The sequence below is a fragment of the Scyliorhinus torazame genome, chromosome 20, assembly GCF_047496885.1.
Source record: "Scyliorhinus torazame isolate Kashiwa2021f chromosome 20, sScyTor2.1, whole genome shotgun sequence".
NCBI classification, from domain to species: domain Eukaryota; kingdom Metazoa; phylum Chordata; class Chondrichthyes; order Carcharhiniformes; family Scyliorhinidae; genus Scyliorhinus; species Scyliorhinus torazame.
Genome location: NC_092726.1, coordinates 141,500,082 through 141,521,902, shown reverse-complemented (window position 1 = coordinate 141,521,902; position 21,821 = coordinate 141,500,082).

Sequence of the window (21,821 nt, the reverse complement as noted above, 5' to 3'; positions counted from 1 at the left end):
TTCCTGAGTGACTGACTGGGCAATGGGACTTTGCGTATGTGAGGGGTGTGTGCTGTATTGTGTGGCTTACTGAGCGATGGTACATTGCATATGTGAGGGGTGTGTGTTTTACTGGGTGACTGACTTGGCTATGGTTCATAGCATGTCTGGCTGGTGTGTGGTGTATTGTGTGGCTAACTGAGCGATGGTACATTGCGTTTGTGAGGGGTGCGTGGTTTACAGAGTGACTGACTCAGTAAGGTACATTGCGTGTGTTAGGGGTGTGTGGTCTATTGTTTGGCTGACTGGGCTATGGTTCATTGCATCTGTCATGGTTGCGTGGTGAATTGTGTGCCTAACTGAGCGATGGTAAATTGCATATGTGAGTGGTGTGTGGTGTACTGGGTGACTGACTGGGCTGTGGCACATTGCGTGTGTGAGTGGTGTGTGGTTTACTGGGTGAATGACTGGGCTGTGGTACATTGCGTATGTGAGGGTTGTGTGATGTACTGGGTGACTGACTGGGCTATGGTACATTGCGTATGTGAGGGCTGTGTGATTTACTGAGTGACTGACTGGGCTGTGGTTCATTGCGTATGTGAGGTGTGTGTGGTTTGCTGGATGACTGACTGGGCTATGGTTCATTGCGTATGTGAGTGGAGTGTTGTTTTCTGTGTGGCTGTCTGGGCTGCGGTACATTGCTTATGTGAGGGGAGTGTGGTTTACTGAGTGACTGACTGGGCAATGGGACTTTGCGTATGTGAGGGGTGTGTGCTGTATTGTGTGGCTTACTGGGCTATGGTACATTGCGTATGTGAGGGGTGTGTGCTGTATTGTGTGGCTTACTGGGCTATGGTACAGTGCTTATGTGAGGGGTGTGTGAATTACTGAGTGACTGACTGGCACATTGCGTATGTGAAGAGTGTATGGTTTGCTGGTTGGCTTCCTGGGCTATGGTACATTGAGCCTGTGAGGGCTGGTGTGGTTTTCTGGGTGGCTGCCTGGGCAATGGTACATTGCGTATGTGAAGGGTGTGTGGTTTACTGGGTGACTGACTTGGCTATGTTACATAGCATGTGTGGCTGGTGTGTGGTGTATTGTGTGGCTAACTGATCGATGGTACATTGCCTTTGTGAGGGGTGTTTGATTTGCTGGGTGACTGACTGTTCTGCAGTACATTGCGTATGTGAGGGGTGTGTGGTTTACAGGGTGACTGACTCGGTAAGGTACATTGCGTGTGTGAGGCGTGTGTGGTCAATTGTGTGGCTGAATGGGCTATGGTTCATTGCGTGTGTAATGGGTGTGTGGTGAATTGAGTGGATAACTGAGCGATGGTACATTGCATATGTGAGGGGTGTGTGGTGTATTGGGTGACTGACTGGGCTGTGGCACATTGCGTGTGTAAGGGGGGTGTAGTTTACTGGGTGACTGATTGGGCTATGGTACATTGCGTGTGTGAGGGGTGTGTGATATACTGGGTGACTGACTAGGCTATGGCATATTGCGTGTGTGAGGTGTGTGTTGTTTACTGGGTACTGGGCTATGGTACATTGCGTATGTAAGGGGTGTGTGGGTTACTGAGTGACTGACTGGGCTGTGGTACATTGCGTATGTGAGGTGTGTGTGGTTTGTTGGGTGACTGATTGGACTATCGTACATTGATTATGTGAAGGGTGTGTGGTGTATTGTCTGGCTGACTGGGCAATGGCACATTGCGTATGTGAGTGGTGTGTTGTTTTCTGTGTGGCTGTCTGGGCTGCATTACATTGCTTATGTGAGGGGTGTGTGATTTACTGAGTGACTGACTGGACATTGCGTATCTAAAGGGTGTATGGTTTGCTGGTTGGCTTCCTGGTCTATGGTACATTGAGCCTGTGAAGGCTGCTGTGGTTTACTGGGTGGCTGCCTGGGCAATGGAACATTGCGTATGTGAAGGGTGTGTGGTTTACTGGGTGAATGGCTGGGCTATGGTACATTGTGTATGTGAGGGGTGTGTGGTTTGCTGGGTGACTGACTGGGATTTGGTACATTGTGTATGTGAGGGGTGTGTGGTTTGCTGGGTGACTGACTGGGCAATGGTACTTTGCGTATGTGAGGGATGTGTGGTTTGTTGGGTGACTGACTGGGCTATGGTACTTTGCGTATGTGAGGGGTGTGTTGTTTACTGAGTGTGAGATGAGATGTGTCGATGATTTCGCTCACATTGACCACCCAAGTGAAGTTATTTACCGCCTTGCCACACTGCCGCCATGTTGGCGAAGCCGTGCGCTGGACATTAATATCCCGCAGAATCGGTACCACTTCCCTTTGTAAGGTCAGTACAAAGACTTCCTGTGTCCTCCTACTTAAACTGACATCTAAAGTGTAACATCTGAACCACACAGGGCTGCACGGTAGCACAGTGGTTAGCACAATTGCTTCACAGCTCCAGGGTCCCAAGTTCGATTCCGGCTTGGGTCACTGTCTGTGCGGAGTCTGCACATCCTCCCCGTGTGTGCGTGTGTTTCCTCCGGGTGCTCCGGTTTCCTCCCACAGTCCAAACATGTGCCGGTTTGGTGGATTGGCCATGATAAATTGCCCCCAGTGTCCAGAATTGCCCTTAGTGTTGGGTGGGGCTACTGGATTATGGGGATATAGTGGATGTGTTGACCTTGGGTAGGGTGCTCTTTCCAAGAGCAGGTGCAGACTCCATGGGCCGAATGCCCTCCTTCTGCACTGTAAATTCTATGATAATCTATGATTCTAAACATTTATCCTGTTTGACCCTCCATGCCATTGCACACAGTCGGTGGTGTTGACAATATTGGATGAAGAACAGCTGACCAAGTTATACATACACACTGTGAAGCACAAAAATAATGATTGTATCCTCATCATGGTGGTGGTATGAAGGGGCATTACTGTGGGTATGGAGTCACACAGAGGTCAGACTGGGTAAGGATGGCAGACTTCCTTCCCTAAAGGACATCAGTAAACTATATTGATGATTACAACAATCAATGATAGTTTCTGAGGCAATGGGGCTCCTGGAATCAGAGCCCGCTCACCTCTCCCATCAACCATGGCGCCTTCCCATTCAATCGCAGAAGGTGTAACACCTGCCCCTTTAGCTCTTCCATGCTTAACATCCCAGGCCCAAAACACTCATTCCAGGTTAAGCACCGTTTCACTTGCATCTCTTCCAATTTGTTCTACTGCGTGCGCTGCTCCCAATGTGGTCTTCTCTCTCGGAGAGACCAAACGCAGACTGGGTGGTCGCTTTGCTGAGCACCTTCGATCTGTGCGCATTCAGGACCCTGACGTCTCTGTTGCTTGCCATTTTACAAGACCCTGCTCCCATGCCCACATGTCTGTTCTTGGCCTTCTGCAATGTTCCAGTGAAGCTCAACGCAAACTGGAGGAACAACATCTTATCTTCCGGTTCGGCATGCTACAGCTTTCCGGTCTCAACATTGAATTCAACAACTTCAGATGATCAGCCCCACCTCGACCCATTTGTTTTCATTACATTTTAACTGTCTTTTACCACTTCTTTCTTTCCTAATATTCATTTAATCCACCCCCCCCACCCACCAAATCTTATCCACCTTTCCTTCACCGTGTCCTCTTTGCTTCCCCGTCCCCCTCCCCCACATCTACAGTTCACCCTCTGATGTTAGTTTCCCCGCAGTTTGACCTTTCACACCTTTTGTTCTCTCTGGGGACTGCCATTAGCGCTCTTTCCCCTTGGTTTCTGTGGCCATTAGCACTCTTTCCCCTTGGTTTCTGTGGCCATTAGCACCCGGTTTCCCTGGGTTTCTGTGACTATGACGCATCTTTCATTGTCACTCTACAGTATAGATACTTCTCACTTTCTCTGTCTGTTAGCTTTGGCAAAGAGTCATCGGACTCAAAACGCTCCATCTTTTCTCTCCCGACAGATGCTGCCAGACTTGCTGAGATTTTCTAGCATTTTCTCTTTCGGCCCCTCACGGTCCACGTGACCAATTCGGGACCTATTGTATGTGAGCACGCGAATCACAACATAAGAACATAAGAACGAGGAGCAGGAGTAGGCCATCTGGCCCCACGAGCCTGCTCCACCATTCAATGAGATCATGGCTGATCTTTTGTGGACTCAGCTCCACTCTCCGGCCCGAACACCTCCATAACCCTTAATCCCTTTATTCTTCAAAAAACTATCTATATCTTAAAACATTTAATGAAGGAGCCTCAACTGCTTCACTGGGCAGGGAATTCCATAGATTCACAACCCTTTGGGTGAAGAAGTTCCTCCAAAACTCAGTCCTTAATCTACTTCCCCTTATTTTGAGGTTATGCCCCCCCCCCCCCTAGTTCAACTTTCACCCGCCAGTGGAAACAACCTGCCCGCATCTATCCTATCTATTCCCGACAACCAATGGGGGAAAAGCGTGGTTCGCTGGGAGCAGGAGGCGGGCAGTGGGGACCTGGGTGTTGCAGAATGAAAACGTCTTCAGTTTTCTGAGTGGGCAGTCCCCAACGTCCCTGTGTTGAAGCCTGATCACTTTGTCAGAATCTGTGGGCACAATAAGATTCGAATTAACCAGCTGCCCAAATTACTAAGTGTCCAATTCCCCAGACAAAAGATCTTTGTGCGGCGTTGGTGGTGGCCCTCAGGTTTACATAGTTTGTCTTAAGTCACGCTTCTTTACTATTGGAACAGGACGAGGATTCCGGGAATAATGATGCAATTAATACACACAACAGCCTTTTTAATCCTTCGGATTAACTTTGGGAATCTGTTCGACCTGCGCAATGTTTCAAGGCACAATGGAAACACTGTTCCAACGCGTCCCAAAGGCTGTAGTCTACCTCGATGATGTTTCAGTGAGAGGAACAACACAGAAAAACACTTGGTCAATTCAGAAGAGGCAGTGAGATGATTCAAAGATGCTGGCATCGGATTGAAGTGCGCAAAGTGTAGTTTCCAGGCCAGTGAGGTCACACACTTAGGATTCAAAGTAGCCTCAAAGGGCCTGCACAGTCTGAGGACAAGGAGAGGGACCGAAAGGAAGAGCTGCCACCCAATAATGTGTCGATGGTAGCCACGATGTGGAGATGCCGGCGTTGGACTGGGGTGAGCACTGTAAGAAGACTTACAACACCGGGTTAAAGTCCAACAGGTTTGTTTCGATGAATTCACCTGAGGAAGGAGCAGCGCTCCGAAAGCTAGTGACATCGAAACAAACCAGATGGACTTTAACCTGATGTTGTAAGACTTCTTACCAAATACTGTGGCATAAATAAAATGGTTTTATGGATTGGAAACTGCTGTGGTCAGTTCATCCGCAATCTGACCCGCACATTGGCTGCCCGACAGCTCCTGTTAAATACACACCAGTTCAGGCATTGGAAAGAACCACAAGAACATGATTTACACCACGTCCAGCAGGCCCGACAGTCACCAAGCCTGTATGTGCACTTTGATCCCAGTAAACTGATCAGCCTGTCCTGCGGCACTTCGCCTTATTGAATAGGTGTGGTCCTGTCTCATGGGATGGAGGATGACTCTGAGAGACCGAGTGCCTTTGTCCCCCGAACTGTCAGCGACTCCGAATGGAAGTGTGCACAGATTGGGAGAAGGCGGCCTCGCTGTAAATAATGCTGTGAATAAATTCCACCAGTACATGCAGGGCCGTGCTTTAACCATCTAGCAGACTCTCAGTCACTGCTGGGGCTCCTGGGTGAAGACAAGCCAATTCCCACAATTGCCTCAGTCAGGGTCCGGCTGTGGATTGGTGTTGGCGGCCTCCATCTCCATTGCCCAGCAGCAGCCGGGGATGCAAATCACAAACACCGATGTCCAGAGTGGGCTCCAGCTCCCAAATGTTTGACATCCAAATCCGCCCAGCAGGAGATTGTCCGGCTGGGAGCCTATACAGCCACCCCCTGGGCTCGTTCGTCCAGATAAAGAACTGGACTCACCGCGATCCGGTCCTTTCCAGGGACAAGCGAATGATCCTCACCGGATGGCATCCAGACAATTCAGACCAGATAAGGCCCCACCTCATCAGAAACCATGAACTGCGTTGTGAGGACAGAGTCTTCCTCTGGCCTGCCGGGAGGGGATTCAAACCCCAGCGAGGCAGCCACTGCTGCAGGGGGTATACAGTGCACAATCTGGCCACACAGGGATGGGAATGTTGACCAGGAGCTTCAGGGGTTATACAGAGCACACTCTGGCCACACAGAGATGGGAATGTTGACCAGGAGCTGCAGGGGTTATACAGAGCACACTCTGGCCACACAGAGATAAGAATGTTGACCAGGAGCAGGGGTTATACAGAGCACACCCTGGCCACACAGAGAAGGGAATGTTGACCAGGAGCTGCAGGGGTTATACAGAGCACACCCTGGCCACACAGAGATGGGAATGTTGGCCAGGAGCTGCAGGAGTTATTCAGAGCACACCCTGGCCACACAGAGATGGGAATTTTGACCAGGATCTGCAATGAATTGCCAGGCACCCTGTCCAGTTTTAGACATGGTGGAATTGCCAGACATTCGGTCCCGTATCAGACATTGTGGAATTGCCAGGCAGATGGTCCAGTGTCAGACAGGATCGAATTGCTAGGCAGATGGTCCAGTCTCAGACATGGTGGAATTACAAGGCAGACGGTACAGTGTCAGACATGGTGGAATTGCTCCCCAGATGGCCCAGTGTCAGACATGGTGGAATTGCCAGGCAGACGGTCCAATGTCAGACATGGTGGAATCACAAGGCAGGTGGTCCAGTGTCAGACATGGTGGAATCACAAGGCAGGCGGTCCAGTGTCAGACATGGTGGAATTGCCAGGCAGTCGGTCCAATGTCAGACATGGTGGAATTGCCACGGAGATGGTCCTGTGTCAGACATGGTGTAATTGCCAGGCAGACGGTCCAGTATCAGACATGGTGGAATTGCCAGGCAGACGGTCCTGTGTCAGACATGGTGGAATTGCCAGGCAGACGGTCCAGTGTCAGACATTGTGGAATTGCCAGGCAGAGGATCCAGTGTCAGACATGGTGAAAATGACAGGCGGACGGTGCAGTGTCAGACATGGTGGAATTGACAGGCAGACGGTCCAGTGTCAGACATGGTGGAATTGTCAGGCAGACGGTCCAGTATCAGCCATGTTGGAATTACGAGGCTAACGGTCCAGTCTCAGATATTGTGGAATTGCCAGGCAGACGGTTCAGTGTCAGACATGGTGGAATTGCCAGGCAGACGGTCCAGAGTGAGACATGGTAGAGTTGCCAGGCAGACTGACCAGTGTCAAACATGGTGGAATTACAAGGAAGACGGTCCTGTATCAGACATGCTGCAATTGCCAGGCAGACGGTCCATCCTCAGAAATGGTTGAATTGCAGTTACCGTCCAGTGTCAGCCATGGTGGAATTGCCCGGCAAATGGTCCAGTGTCGGACCTGGTGGAATTGCCAGGCAGACGGTCCAGTATAAGACATGGTGGAATTGCCAGGGAGAAAGTCCAGTGTTAGAATAGCGGTATATCCAGGCAGACAGTGCAGCGTCAGACATGTTGGAATTGCCGGGCAGACTTTCCCGTGTCAGACATCGTGGAATTACAAGGCAGACGGTCCAGTGTCAGTATTGGTGGAATTGCCAGGCAGACTGTCCAGTATCTGACATGGTGGAATTGCCAGACAGACGGTCCAGTGTCAGACATGGTGGAATTGCCAGGCTGACGGTCCAGTGTCAGACATGGTGGAATACCAGGCAGACGTTCCAGTGTCAGACATGATGGAAATTCCAAGCAGACAGTCCAGTTTCAGACATGGTGGAATTGACAGGCAGACGGTCCTGTGCCAGACATGGTGGAATTACAAGGCAGACAGTCCAGTGTCTGACATGGTGGAATTGCCAGGCAGACGTCCAGTGTCAGACATGGTACAATTGTCAGGTAGACAGTCCAGTGACAGACATTGTACAATTGTCAGGCAGAGAGTCCAGTTTCAGACATGGTGGAATTTCGAGGCAGACGGTCCAGTGTCAGACATGGTGGAATTACGAGGCAGACGGTCCAGTGTCAGACATGTTGGAATTGCCAGTCAGACGGTCCAGTGTCAGACGGTGGAATTGACAGGCAGACGGTCCTGTGCCAGACATGGTGGAATTACAAGGCAGACGGTCCAGTGTCTGACATGGTGGAATTGCCAGGCAGACGTCCAGTGTCAGACATGGTACAATTGTCAGGTAGACAGTCCAGTGTCAGACATTGTACAATTGTCAGGCAGAGAGTCCAGTTTCAGACATGGTGGAATTGACAGGCAGACGGTCCTGTGCCAGACATGGTGGAATTACAAGGCAGACGGTCCAGTGTCTGACATGGTGGAATTGCCAGGCAGACGTCCAGTGTCAGACATGGTACAATTGTCAGGTAGACAGTCCAGTGTCAGACATTGTACAATTGTCAGGCAGAGAGTCCAGTTTCAGACATGGTGGAATTTCGAGGCAGACGGTCCAGTGTCAGACATGGTGGAATTTCGAGGCAGACGGTCCAGTGTCAGACATGGTGGAATTACGAGGCAGACGGTCCAGTGTCAGACATTTTGGAATTGCCAGTCAGACGGTCCAGTGTCAGACATGGTGGAATTGCCAGGCAAGAGCCCAGTGACAGACATGGTGGAATTGACAGGCAGGCGGTCCATTGTCAGACATGGAGGAATTGACAGGCAGACGGTCCAGTGTCAGACATGGTGGAATTGCCAGGCAGACGGTCCAGTGTCAGACATGGTGGAATTGCCAGTCAGACGGTCCAGTGTCAGACATGGTGGAATTGCCAGACAGACGGTCCAGTGTCAGACATGGTGGAATTGCCAGGCAGAAGGTCCAGTGTCAGACATGGTGTAATGATAAGGTAACTGTCCAGTGTCAGACATGGTGGAATTGTCAGGCAGACGGTCCACTGTCCAACATGGTGGAATTACAAGGCAGACGGTCCACTTTCAGACATGCTGGAATTGCGAGGCAGATGGTCCATAGTCAGACATGATGGAATTACAAGGCAGGCGGTCCAGTGTCAGACATTGTGGACTTGCCAGGCATACATTACAATCACTGACATGGTGGAATTGCCAGGCAGACGGTCCAGTGTCCGACATGGTGGAATTGCAAGACAGACGGCCCAGTGTCAGACATGGTGGAATTGCAAGACAGACGGCCCAGTGTCAGACATGGTAGAATTGTCAGGCAGACGGTTCAGTGTCAGACATGATGGAATTACAAGGCAGGCGGTCCAGTGTCAGACATGGTTGAATTGCCAGGCAGATGGTCCAGTGTCAGACATGGTGGAAAATGCCTGGCAGACGGTCCAGTGTGAGACATGGTGTAATTACAAGGCAGACGGTCCAGTGTCAGACATGTTGGAATTGCCGGGCAGACGGCCCAGTGTCAGACATTTTTGAAATACAAGGCAGTTGGTCTAGTGTCAGACTTGGAGGAATTACCAGGCAGACTGTCCAGTGTCTGACACGGTGGAATTAGAAGGCAGACTGTCCAGTGCCAGATAAGGTGGAATTGCCAGGAAAGAGCCCAGCGACAGGCATGGTGGAATTGACAGGCAGGCGGTCCAGAGTCAGACATGGTGGAATTGTCAGGCAGAAGGTCCAGTGTCAGACACGGTGGAATCACAAGGCAGGCGGTCCAGTGTCAGACATGGTGGAATTACAAGGCAGACGGTCCAGTGTCAGAAATGGTGGAATTGCCAGGCAGACAGTTCTGTGTCAGACATGGTGGAATTAGAAGACAGACGGTCCAGTGTCAGACATGTTGGAATTGCCGGGTATACGGTCCAGTGTCAGATATTTTTGAACTACAAGGCAGTTGGTCCAGTTACAGACTTGCAGGAATTACCAGGCAGAATGTCCAGTGTCTGACACGGTGGAATTAGAAGGCAGACTGTCCAGTGTCAGATAGGGTGGAATTGCCAGGCAGACGGCGCAGTGTCAGACATGGTGGAATTGCCAGGCAGATGGTCCAGTGTCAGACATAGTGGAATTGCCACGCAGACGGTCCAGTGTCAGAAATGGTGGAATTGCCAGGCAGACAGTTCTGTGTCAGACATGGTGGAATTGCCGGGTATACGGTCCAGTGTCAGACATGTTGGAATTGCAGGGTATACGGTCCAGTGTCAGACATTTTTGAACTACAAGGCAGTTGGTCCAGTTTCAGACTTGGAGGAATTACCAGGCAGAATGTCCAGTGTCTGACACGGTGGAATTAGAAGGCAGACTGTCCAGTGTCAGATAGGGTGGAATTGCCAGGCAGACGGCGCAGTGTCAGACATAGTGGAATTGCCAGGCAGACGGTCCAGTGTCAGAAATGGTGGAATTGCCAGGCAGACAGTTCTGTGTCAGACATGGTGGAATTAGAAGACAGACGGTCCAGTGTCAGACATGTTGGAATTGCCGGGTATACGGTCCAGTGTCAGATATTTTTGAACTACAAGGCAGTTGGTCCAGTTACAGACTTGCAGGAATTACCAGGCAGAATGTCCAGTGTCTGACACGGTGGAATTAGAAGGCAGACTGTCCAGTGTCAGATAGGGTGGAATTGCCAGGCAGACGGCGCAGTGTCAGACATGGTGGAATTGCCAGGCAGATGGTCCAGTGTCAGACATAGTGGAATTGCCACGCAGACGGTCCAGTGTCAGAAATGGTGGAATTGCCAGGCAGACAGTTCTGTGTCAGACATGGTGGAATTGCCGGGTATACGGTCCAGTGTCAGACATGTTGGAATTGCAGGGTATACGGTCCAGTGTCAGACATTTTTGAACTACAAGGCAGTTGGTCCAGTTTCAGACTTGGAGGAATTACCAGGCAGAATGTCCAGTGTCTGACACGCTGGAATTAGAAGGCAGACTGTCCAGTGTTAGATACGGTGGAATTACAAGGCAGACGTTCCAGTGTCAGACATGGTGGAATTGCCAGGCAAGAGCCCAGTGACAGACATGGTGGAATTGACAGGCAGGCGGCGCAGTGTCAGACATGGTGGAATTACAAGGCAGATGGTCCAGTGTCAGACATGGTGGAATTGCCAGGCAGACGGTCCAGTGTCAGACATGGTGGAATTGACAGGCAGACGGTCCAGTGTCAGACATGGTGGAATTGACAGGCAGACGGTCCAGTGTCAGACATGGTGGAATTGACAGCCAGACGGTCCAGTGTCAGACATGGTGGAATTGTCTTTGCAGACGGTCCAGTGTCAGAAATGTTGGAATTGCCAGTCAGACGGTCCAATGTCAGACATGGTGTAATGATAAGGTAACTGTCCAGTGTCAGACATGGTGGAATTGTCAGGCAGACGGTCCACTGTGCAACATGGTGGAATTACAAGGCAGTCGGTCCACTGTCAGACATGCTGGAATTGCGAGGCAGATGGTCCATAGTCAGACAAGGTGGAATTACAAGGCAGGCGGTCCAGTGTCAGACATGGTGGAATTACAAGGCAGAGGGTCCAGTGTCAGACATGGTGGAATTGCCAGTGTCAGTATCAGACATGGTGGAATTACAATGCAGACGTTCCAGTGTCAGACATGGTGGAAATGACAGGCTGGCGGTCCAGTGTCAGACATGGTGGAATTGTCAGGCAGACGGTCCACTGTGCAACATGGTGGAATTACAAGGCAGACGGTCCACTGTCAGACATGCTGAATTGCGAGGCAGATGGTCCATAGTCATACATGATGGAATTACAAGTCAGGCGGTCCAGTGTCAGACATTGTGGACTTGCCAGGCAGACAGTCCAGTCACAGACATGGTGGAATTACAAGTCAGGCGGTCCAGTGTCAGACATTGTGGAATTACAAGGCAGGCGGTCCAGTGTCAGACATGGTTGAATTGCCAGGCAGACGGTCCAGTGTCAGACATTGTGGAATTACAAGGCAGGCGGTCCAGTGTCAGACATGGTGGAATTGCCAGGCAGACGGTCCAGTGTCAGACATGGTGGAATTACAAGGCAGGCGGTCCAATGTCAGACATGGTGGAATTACCAGGCGGTCCAGTGTCAGACATGGTGGAATTACAAGGCAGAGGGTCCAGTGTCAGACATGGTGGAATTGCCAGTGTCAGTATCAGACATGGTGGAATTACAATGCAGACGGTCCAGTGTCAGACATGGTGGAATTGCCAGGCAGACGGTCCAGTTTCATACATGGCGGAATTGACAGGCAGACGGTCCAGTGTCAGGCATGGTGGAATTGCCAGCAGACAGTCCATCGTAAGAAATGGTTGAGTTGCCAGGATCCGTCGAGTGTCACACATGGTGGAATTGAAAGACAGACGGCCCAGTGTTAGACATGGTGCAATTAAAAGGCAGACTGTCCAGTGTCAGACATGGTGGAATTGTCAGTCAGACGGTCCAGTGTCAGACATGGTGGAATTACAAGGCAGGCGGTCCAGTGTCAGACATGTTGGAATTACTAGGCAGACGGTCCAGTGTCAGATATGGTGGAATTACAAGGCAGACGGACCAGTGTCAGACATGGTGGAATTGCCAGACAGGTGCCCAGTGAAAGACATGGTGGAATTGCCACGCAGACAATCCAGTCACAGACATGGTGGGATTACAAGGCAGTCGTTCCAGTGTCAGACATGGTGGAATTGCCGGGTATACAGTCCATTGTCAGACATTTTTGAAATACAAGGCAGTTGGTCCAGTTTCAGACTTGGAGGAATTGCCAGGCAGAATGTCCAGTGTCAGACACGGTGGAAGTAGAAGGCAGACTGTCCAGTGTCAGATATGATGGAATGACAAGGCAGATGTTCCAGTGTCAGACATGGTGGAATTGCCAGGCAAGAGCCCAGTGACAGACATGGTGGAATTGCCAGGCAGACGGTCCAGTGTCAGACATGGTGCAATTGACAGGCAGACGGTCCAGTGTCAGACGTGGTGGAATTGTCAGGCAGACGGTCCACTGTCCAACATGGTGGAATTACAAGGCAGACGGTCCTCTGTCAGACATGCTGGAATTGCGAGGCAGATGGTCCACAGTCAGACATGGTGGAATTGACAGGCAGACGGTCCAGTGTCAGACATGGTGGAATTGTCTTTTCAGACGGTCCAGTGTCAGAAATGTTGGAATTGCCAGTCAGACGGTCCAATGTCAGACATGGTGTGATGATAAGGTAACTGTCCAGTGTCAGACATGGTGGAATTGTCAGGCAGACGGTCCACTGTCAGACATGCTGGAATTGCGAGGCAGATGGTCCATAGTCAGACATGATGGAATTACAAGTCAGGCGGTCCAGTGTCAGACATTGTGGAATTGCCAGGCAGACGGTCCAGTTTCAGACATGCTGGAAATACAAGGCAGGCGGTCCAGTGTCAGACATGGTGGAATTGCCAGTGTCCAGTATCAGACATGGTGGAATTACAAAGCAGGCGGTCCAGTGTCAGACATGGTGGAATTGACAGGCAGACGGTCCAGTGTCAGACATGTTGGAATTGCCAGCAGACAGTCCATCGTAAGAAATGGTTGAGTTGCCAGGATCCGTCGTGTGTCAGACGTGGTGGAATTGAAAGACAGACGGCCCAGTGTTAGACATAGTGCAATGAAAAGGCAGACTGTCCAGTGTCAGACATGGTGGAATTGTCAGTCAGACGGTCCAGTGTCAGACATGGTGGAATTACAAGGCAGGCGGACCTGTGTCAGACATGGTGGAATTGCCAGTGTTCAGTGTCAGACATGGTGCAATTACAAAGCAGACGGTCCAGTGTCAGACATGGTGGAATTGCCAGGCAGACGGTCCAGTGTCAGATATGGTGGAATTACAAGGCAGACGGTCCAGTGTCAGACATGGTGGAATTGCCAACAGACGGCCCAGTGTCAGACATGGTGGAATTACAAGGCAGACGGTCCAGTGTCAGACATGGTGGAATTGACAGGCAGACGGTCCAGTGTCAGACATGGTGGAATTGACAGGCAGACGGTCCAGTGTCAAACATGGTGGAATTGACAGGCAGACGGTCCAGTGTCGGACATGGTGGAATTGTCTTTGCAGACGGTCCAGTGTCAGAAATGTTGGAATTGCCAGTCAGACGGTCCAATGTCAGACATGGTGTAATGATAAGGTAACTGTCCAGTGTCAGACATGGTGGAATTGTCAGGCAGACGGTCCACTGTGCAACATGGTGGAATTACAAGGCAGTCGGTCCACTGTCAGACATGCTGGAATTGCGAGGCAGATGGCCCATAGTCAGACAAGGTGGAATTACAAGGCAGGCGGTCCAGTGTCAGACATGGTGGAATTACAAGGCAGAGGGTCCAGTGTCAGACATGGTGGAATTGCCAGTGTCAGTATCAGACATGGTGGAATTACAATGCAGACGTTCCAGTGTCAGACATGGTGGAAATGAGAGGCTGGCGGTCCAGTGTCAGACACGGTGGAATTGTCAGGCAGACGGTCCACTGTCAGACATGCTGGAATTGCGAGGCAGATGGTCCATAGTCAGACATGATGGAATTACAAGTCAGGCGGTCCAGTGTCAGACATTGTGGAATTACAAGGCAGGCGGTCCAGTGTCAGACATGGTTGAATTGCCAGGCAGACGGTCCAGTGTCAGACATTGTGGAATTACAAGGCAGGCGGTCCAGTGTCAGACATGGAGGAATTGCCAGGCAGACGGTCCAGTGTCAGACATGGTGGAATTACAAGGCAGGCGGTCCAATGTCAGACATGGTGGAATTACCAGGCGGTCCAGTGTCAGACATGGTGGAATTACAAGGCAGAGGGTCCAGTGTCAGACATGGTGGAATTGCCAGTGTCAGTATCAGACATGGTGGAATTACAATGCAGACGGTCCAGTGTCAGACATGGTGGAATTGCCAGGCAGACGGTCCAGTTTCAGACATGGTGGAATTGACAGGCAGACGGTCCAGTGTCAGGCATGGTGGAATTGCCAGCAGACAGTCCATCGTAAGAAATGGTTGAGTTGCCAGGATCCGTCGAGTGTCACACATGGTGGAATTGAAAGACAGACGGCACAGTGTTAGACATGGTGCAATTATACGGCAGACTGTCCAGTGTCAGACATGGTGGATTTGTCAGTCAGACGGTCCAGTGTCAGACATGGTGGAATTACAAGGCAGACGGTCCAGTGTCAGACATGTTGGAATTACTAGGCAGACGGTCCAGTGTCAGATATGGTGGAATTACAAGGCAGACGGTCCAGTGTCAGACATGGTGGAATTGCCAGGCAGACGATCCAGTGTCAGACATGGTGGAATTGCCGGGTATACAGTCCATTGTCAGACATTTTTGAAATACAAGGCAGTTGGTCCAGTTTCAGACTTGGAGGAATTACCAGGCAGAATGTCCAGTGTCAGACACGGTAGAATTAGAAGGCAGACTGTCCAGTGTCAGACATGGTGTATTGATAAGGTAACTGTCCAGTGTCAGACGTGGTGGAATTGTCAGGCAGACGGTCCACTGTCCAACATGGTGGAATTACAAGGCAGACGGTCCTCTGTCAGACATGCTGGAATTGTCTTTGCAGACGGTCCAGTGTCAGAACTGTTGGAATTGCCATTCAGACGGTCCAATGTCAGACATGGTGTAATGATAAGGTAACTGTCCAGTGTCAGACATGGTGGAATTGTCAGGCAGACGGTCCACTGTGCAACATGGTGGAATGACAAGGCAGACGGTCCACTGTCAGACATGCTGGAATTGCCAGGCAGACGGCCCAGTGTCAGAAATGGTGGAATTACAAGGCAGACGGTCCAGTGTCAGACATGGTGGAATTGCCGGGCAGACGGTCCTGTGTCAGACATGGTGGAATTGCCATGCAGACTGTCCAGTATTTGACACGGTGGAATTAGAAGGCAGACGGTCCAGTTTCAGACATTTTTGAAATACAAGTCTGTTGGCCCATTGTCAGACTTGTTGGAATTGCCAGGCAGACGGTCCAGTGTCAGACATGGTGGAATTACCAGGCAGACGATCTAGTGTCAGACATGGTGGAATTGTCAGTGTCAGTATCAGACATGGTGGAATTACAATGCAGACGTTCCAGTGTCAGACATGGTGGAATTGCCAGGCAAGAGCCCAGCGACAGACATGGTGGAATTGACAGGCAGGCGGTCCATTGTCAGACATGGTGGAATTGTCAGGCAGACGGTCCACTGTGCAACATGGTGGAATTGCAAGGCAGACGGTCCACTGTCAGACATGCTGGAATTGCGAGGCAGATGGTCCATAGTCAGACATGATGGAATTACAAGTCAGGCGGTCCAGTGTCAGACATTGTGGAATTGCCAGGCAGACGGTCCAGTGTCAGACATGGTGGAATTACAATGCAGGCGGTCCAATGTCAGACATGGTGGAATTACAAGGCAGGCGGTCCAGTGTCAGACATGGTGGAATTACAAGGCAGAGGGTCCAGTGTCAGACATGGTGGAATTGCCAGTGTCAGTATCAGACATGGTGGAATTACAATGCAGACGGTCCAGTGTCAGACATGGTGGAATTGCCAGGCAGACGGTCCAGTGTCAGACAAGGTGGAATTGACAGGCAGAGGGTCCAGTGTCAGACACGGTGGAATTGCCAGGCAGACGGTCCAGTTTCAGACATGGTGGAATTGACAGGCAGACGGTCCAGTGTCAGGCATGTTGGAATTGCCAGCAGACAGTCCATCGTAAGAAATGGTTGAGTTGCCAGGATCCGTCGAGTGTCACACATGGTGGAATTGAAAATCAGACGGCCCAGTGTTAGACGTGGTGCAATTAAAAGGCAGACGGTCCAGTGTCAGACATGTTGGAATTACAAGGCAGACGGTCCAGTGTCAGACATGGTGGAATTGCCAGTGTCAGTATCAGACATGGTGGAATTACAATGCAGACGGTCCAGTGTCAGACATGGTGGAATTGCCAGGCAGACGGTCCAGTTTCAGACATGGTGGAAATGACAGGCAAACGGTCCAGTGTCAGGCATGGTGGAATTGCCAGCAGACAGTCCATCGTAAGAAATGGTTGAGTTGCCAGGATCCGTCGAGTGTCACACATGGTGGAATTGAAAGACAGACGGCCCAGTGTTTGACATGGTGCAATTAAAAGGCAGACTGTCCAGTGTCAGACATGGTGGAATTGTCAGTCAGACGATCCAGTGTCAGACATGGTGGAATTGTCAGTCAGACGGTCCAGTGTCAGACATGGTGGAATTACAAGGCAGACGGTCCAGTGTCAGACATGGTGGAATTGCCAGCAGACAGTCCATCGTAAGAAATGGTTGAGTTGCCAGGATCCGTCGAGTGTCACACATGGTGGAATTGAAAGACAGACGGCCCAGTGTTAGACATGGTGCAATTAAAAGGCAGACTGTCCAGTGTCAGACATGGTGGAATTGTCAGTCAGACGGTCCAGTGTCAGACATGGTGGAATTACAAGGCAGACGGTCCAGTGTCAGATATGGTGGAATTACAAGGCAGACGGTCCAGTGTCAGACATGGTGGAATTGCCAGGCAGGTGCCCAGTGTCAGACATGGTGGAATTGCCACGCAGACGGTCCAGTGTCAGACATGGTGGAATTACAAGGCAGGCGGTCCAGTGTCAGACATGGTGGAATTGACAGGCAGACGGTCCAGTGTCAGACATGGTGGAATTGCCGGGTATACAGTCCATTGTCAGACATTTTTGAAATACAAGGCAGTTGGTCCAGTTTCAGACTTGGAGGAATTGCCAGGCAGAATGTCCAGTGTCAGACACGGTGGAATTAGAAGGCAGACTGTCCAGTGTCAGATATGATGGAATGACAAGGCAGATGTTCCAGTGTCAGACATGGTGGAATTGCCAGGCAAGAGCCCAGTGACAGACATGGTGGAATTGACAGGCAGACGGTCCAGTGTCAGACATGGTGGAATTGACAGGCAGATGGTCCAGTGTCAGACATGGTGTATTGATAAGGTAACTGTCCAGTGTCAGACATGGTGGAATTGTCAGGCAGACGGTCAACTCTCCAACATGGTGGAATTACAAGGCAGACGGTCCTCTGTCAGACATGCTGGAATTGCGAGGCAGATGGTCCACAGTCAGACATGGTGGAATTGACAGGCAGACGGTCCAGTGTCAGACATGGTGGAATTGTCTTTGCAGACGGTCCAGTGTCAGAAATGTTGGAATTGCCAGTCAGACGGTCCAATGTCAGACATGGTGTAATGATAAGGTAACTGTCCAGTGTCAGACATGGTGCAATTGTCAGGCAGACGGTCCACTGTGCAACTTGGTGGAATTACAATGCAGACGGTCCAGTGTCAGACATGCTGGAATTGCGAGGCAGATGGTCCATATTCAGACATGATGGAATTACAAGTCAGGCGGTCCAGTGTCAGACATTGTGGAATTGCCAGGCAGACGGTCCAGTTTCAGACATGCTGGAATTGCAAGGCAGGCGGTTCAATGTCAGACATGGTGGAATTACAAGGCAGGCGGTCCAGTGTCAGACATGGTGGAATTGCCAGTGTCCAGTATCAGACATGGTGGAATTACAAATCAGACGGTCCAGTGTCAGACATGGTGGAATTGACAGGCAGACGGTCCAGTGTCAGACATATTGGAATTGCCAGCAGACAGTCCATCGTAAGAAATGGTTAAGTTGCCAGGATCCGTCGAGTTTCAGACATGGTGGAATTGAAAGACAGACGGCCCAGTGTTAGACATGGTGCCATTAGAAGGCAGACTGTCCAGTGTCAGACATGGTGGAATTGTCAGTCAGACGGTCCAGTGTCAGACATGGTGGAATTGAAAGACAGACGGCCCAGTGTTAGACATGGTGCAATTAAAAGGCAGACTGTCCAGTGTCAGACATGGTGGTATTGTCAGTCAGACGGTCCAGTGTCAGACATGGTGGAATTACAAGGCAGGCGGTCCAGTGTCAGACATGGTGGAATTACAAGGCAGGCGGTCCAGTGTCAGACATGGTGGAATTACAAGGCAGGCGGTCCAGTGCAGACATGGTGGAATTGCCAGTGTTCAGTGTCAGACATGGTGCAATTACAATGCAGATGGTCCAGTGTCAGACATGGTGGAATTGCCAGGCAGACGGTCCAGTGTCAGATATGGTGGAATTACAAGGCAGACGGTCCAGTGTCAGACATGGTGGAATTGCCAGGCAGACGGCTCAGTGTCAGACACGGTGGAATTGCCAGGCAGACGGTCCGGTCACAGACATGGTGGAATTGCCAGTCAGACGGTCCAGTGTCAGACATGGTGGAATTGCCAGGCAAGAGCCCAGTGACAGACATGGTGGAATTGACAGGCAGACGGTCCAGTGTCAGACATGGTGGAATTGAAAGACAGACGGCCCAGTGTCAGACATTTTGCAATTAAAAGGCAGACTGTCCAGTGTCAGACATGGTGGAATTGACAGGCAGATGGTCCATTGTCAGACATGGTGGAATTGACAAGCAGACGGTCCAGTGTCAGACATGGTGGAATTACAAGGCAGACGGTCCAGTGTCAGACATGGTGGAATTGCCGGGCAGACGGTCCTGTGTCAGACATGGTGGAATTGCCAGTATCAGTATCAGACATGGTGGAATTACAATGCAGACGTTCCAGTGTCAGACATGGTGGAATTGCCAGGCAAGAGCCCAGCGACAGACATGGTGGAATTGACAGGCAGGCGGTCCAGTGTCAGACATGGTGGAATGGTCAGGCAGACGGTCCACTGTGCAACATGGTGGAATTACAAGGCAGACGGTCCACTGTCAGACATGCTGGAATTGCGAGGCAGATGGTCCACAGTCAGACATGATGGAATTACAAGCCAGGCGGTCCAGTGTCAGACATTGTGGAATTGCCAGGCTGACGGTCCAGTGTCAGACATGGTGGAATTACAATGCAGGCGGTCCAATGTCAGACATGGTGGAATTACAAGGCAGAGTGTCCAGTGTCAGACATGGTGGAATTGCCAGTGTCAGTATCAGACATGGTGGAATTACAATGCAGACGGTCCAGTGTCAGACATGGTGGAATTGCCAGGCAGACGGTCCAGTGTCAGACACGGTGGAATTGACAGGCAGACGGTCCAGTGTCAGACACGGTGGAATTGCCAGGCAGACCGTCCAGTTTCAGACATGGTGGAATTGACAGGCAGACGGTCCAGTGTCAGGCATGGTGGAATTGCCAGCAGACAGTCCATCGTAAGAAATGGTTGAGTTGCCAGGATCCGTCGAGGGTCAGACATGGTGGAATTGAAAATCAGATGGCCCAGTGTTAGACGTGGTGCAATTAAAAGGCAGACTGTCCAGTGTCAGACATGGTGGAATTACAAGGCAGGCGGTCCAGGTTCAGACATGGTGGAATTACAATGCAGACGGTCCAGTGTCAGACATGGTGGACTTGCCAGGCAGACAGTCCAGTCACAGACATGGTGGAATTGCCAGGCAGAAGGTCCAGTGTCAGACATGTTGGAATTGCCGGGTATACGGTCCAGTGTCAGACATTTTTGAAATACAAGGCAGTTGGTCCAGTTTCAGACTTGGAGGAATTACCAGGCAGAATGTCCAGTGTCTGACACGGTGGAATTAGAAGGCAGACTGTCCAGTGTCAAATATGATGGAATGACAAGGCAGACGTTCCAGTGTCAGACATGGTGGAATTGCCAGGCAAGAGCCCAGTGACAGACATGGTGGAATTGACAGGCAGACGGTCCAGTGTCAGACATGGTGGAATTGACAGGCAGACGGTCCAGTGTAAGACATGGTGCATTGATAAGGTAACTGTCCAGTGTCAGACGTGGTTGAATTGTCAGGCAGACGGTCCACTGTCCAACATGGTGGAATTACAAGGCAGACGGTCCTCTGTCAGACATGCTGGAATTGCGAGGCAGATGGTCCACAGTCAGACATGGTGGAATTGACAGGCAGACGGTCCAGTGTCAGAAATGATGGAATTGTCTTTGCAGACGGTCCAGTGTCAGAAATGTTGGAATTGCCAGTCAGACGGTCCAATGTCAGACATGGTGTAATGATAAGGTAACTGTCCAGTGTCAGACATGGTGGAATTGTCAGGCAGACGGTCCACTGTGCAACATGGTGGAATTACAAGGCAGGCGGTCCAGTGTCAGACATGGTGGAATTACAAGGCAGAGGGTCCAGTGTCAGATATGGTGGAATTGCCAGTGTCCAGTACCAGACATGGTGGAATTACAAAGCAGACGGTCCAGTGTCAGACATGGTGGAATTACAAGGCAGGCGGTCCAGTGTCAGATATGGTGGATTGACAGGCAGACGGTCCAGTGTCAGACATGGTGGAATTGCTGGGTATACAGTCCATTGTCAGACATTTTTGAAATACAAGGCAGTTGGTCCAGTTTCAGACTTGGAGGAATTACCAGGCAGAATTTCCAGTGTCAGACACGGTGGAATTAGAAGGCAGACTGTCCAGTGTCAGATATGATGGAATGACAAGGCAGATGTTCCAGTGTCAGACATGGTGAATTGCCAGGCAAGAGCCCAGTGACAGACATGGTGGAATTGACAGGCAGTCGGTCCAGTGTCAGACATGGTGGAATTGACAGGCAGACGGTCCAGTGTCAGACATGGTGTAATGATAAGGTAACTGTCCAGTGTCAGACGTGGTGGAATTGTCAGGCAGAAGGTCCACTCTCCAACATGGTGGAATTACAAGGCAGACGGTCCTCTGTCAGACATGCTGGAATTGCGAGGCAGATGGTCCACAGTCAGACATGGTGGAATTGTCTTTGCAGACGGTCCAGTGTCAGACATGCTGGAATTACAAGGCAGGCGGTCCAATGTCAGACATGGTGGAATTACAAGGCAGGCGGTCCAATGTCAGACATGGTGGAATTACAAGGCAGGCGGTC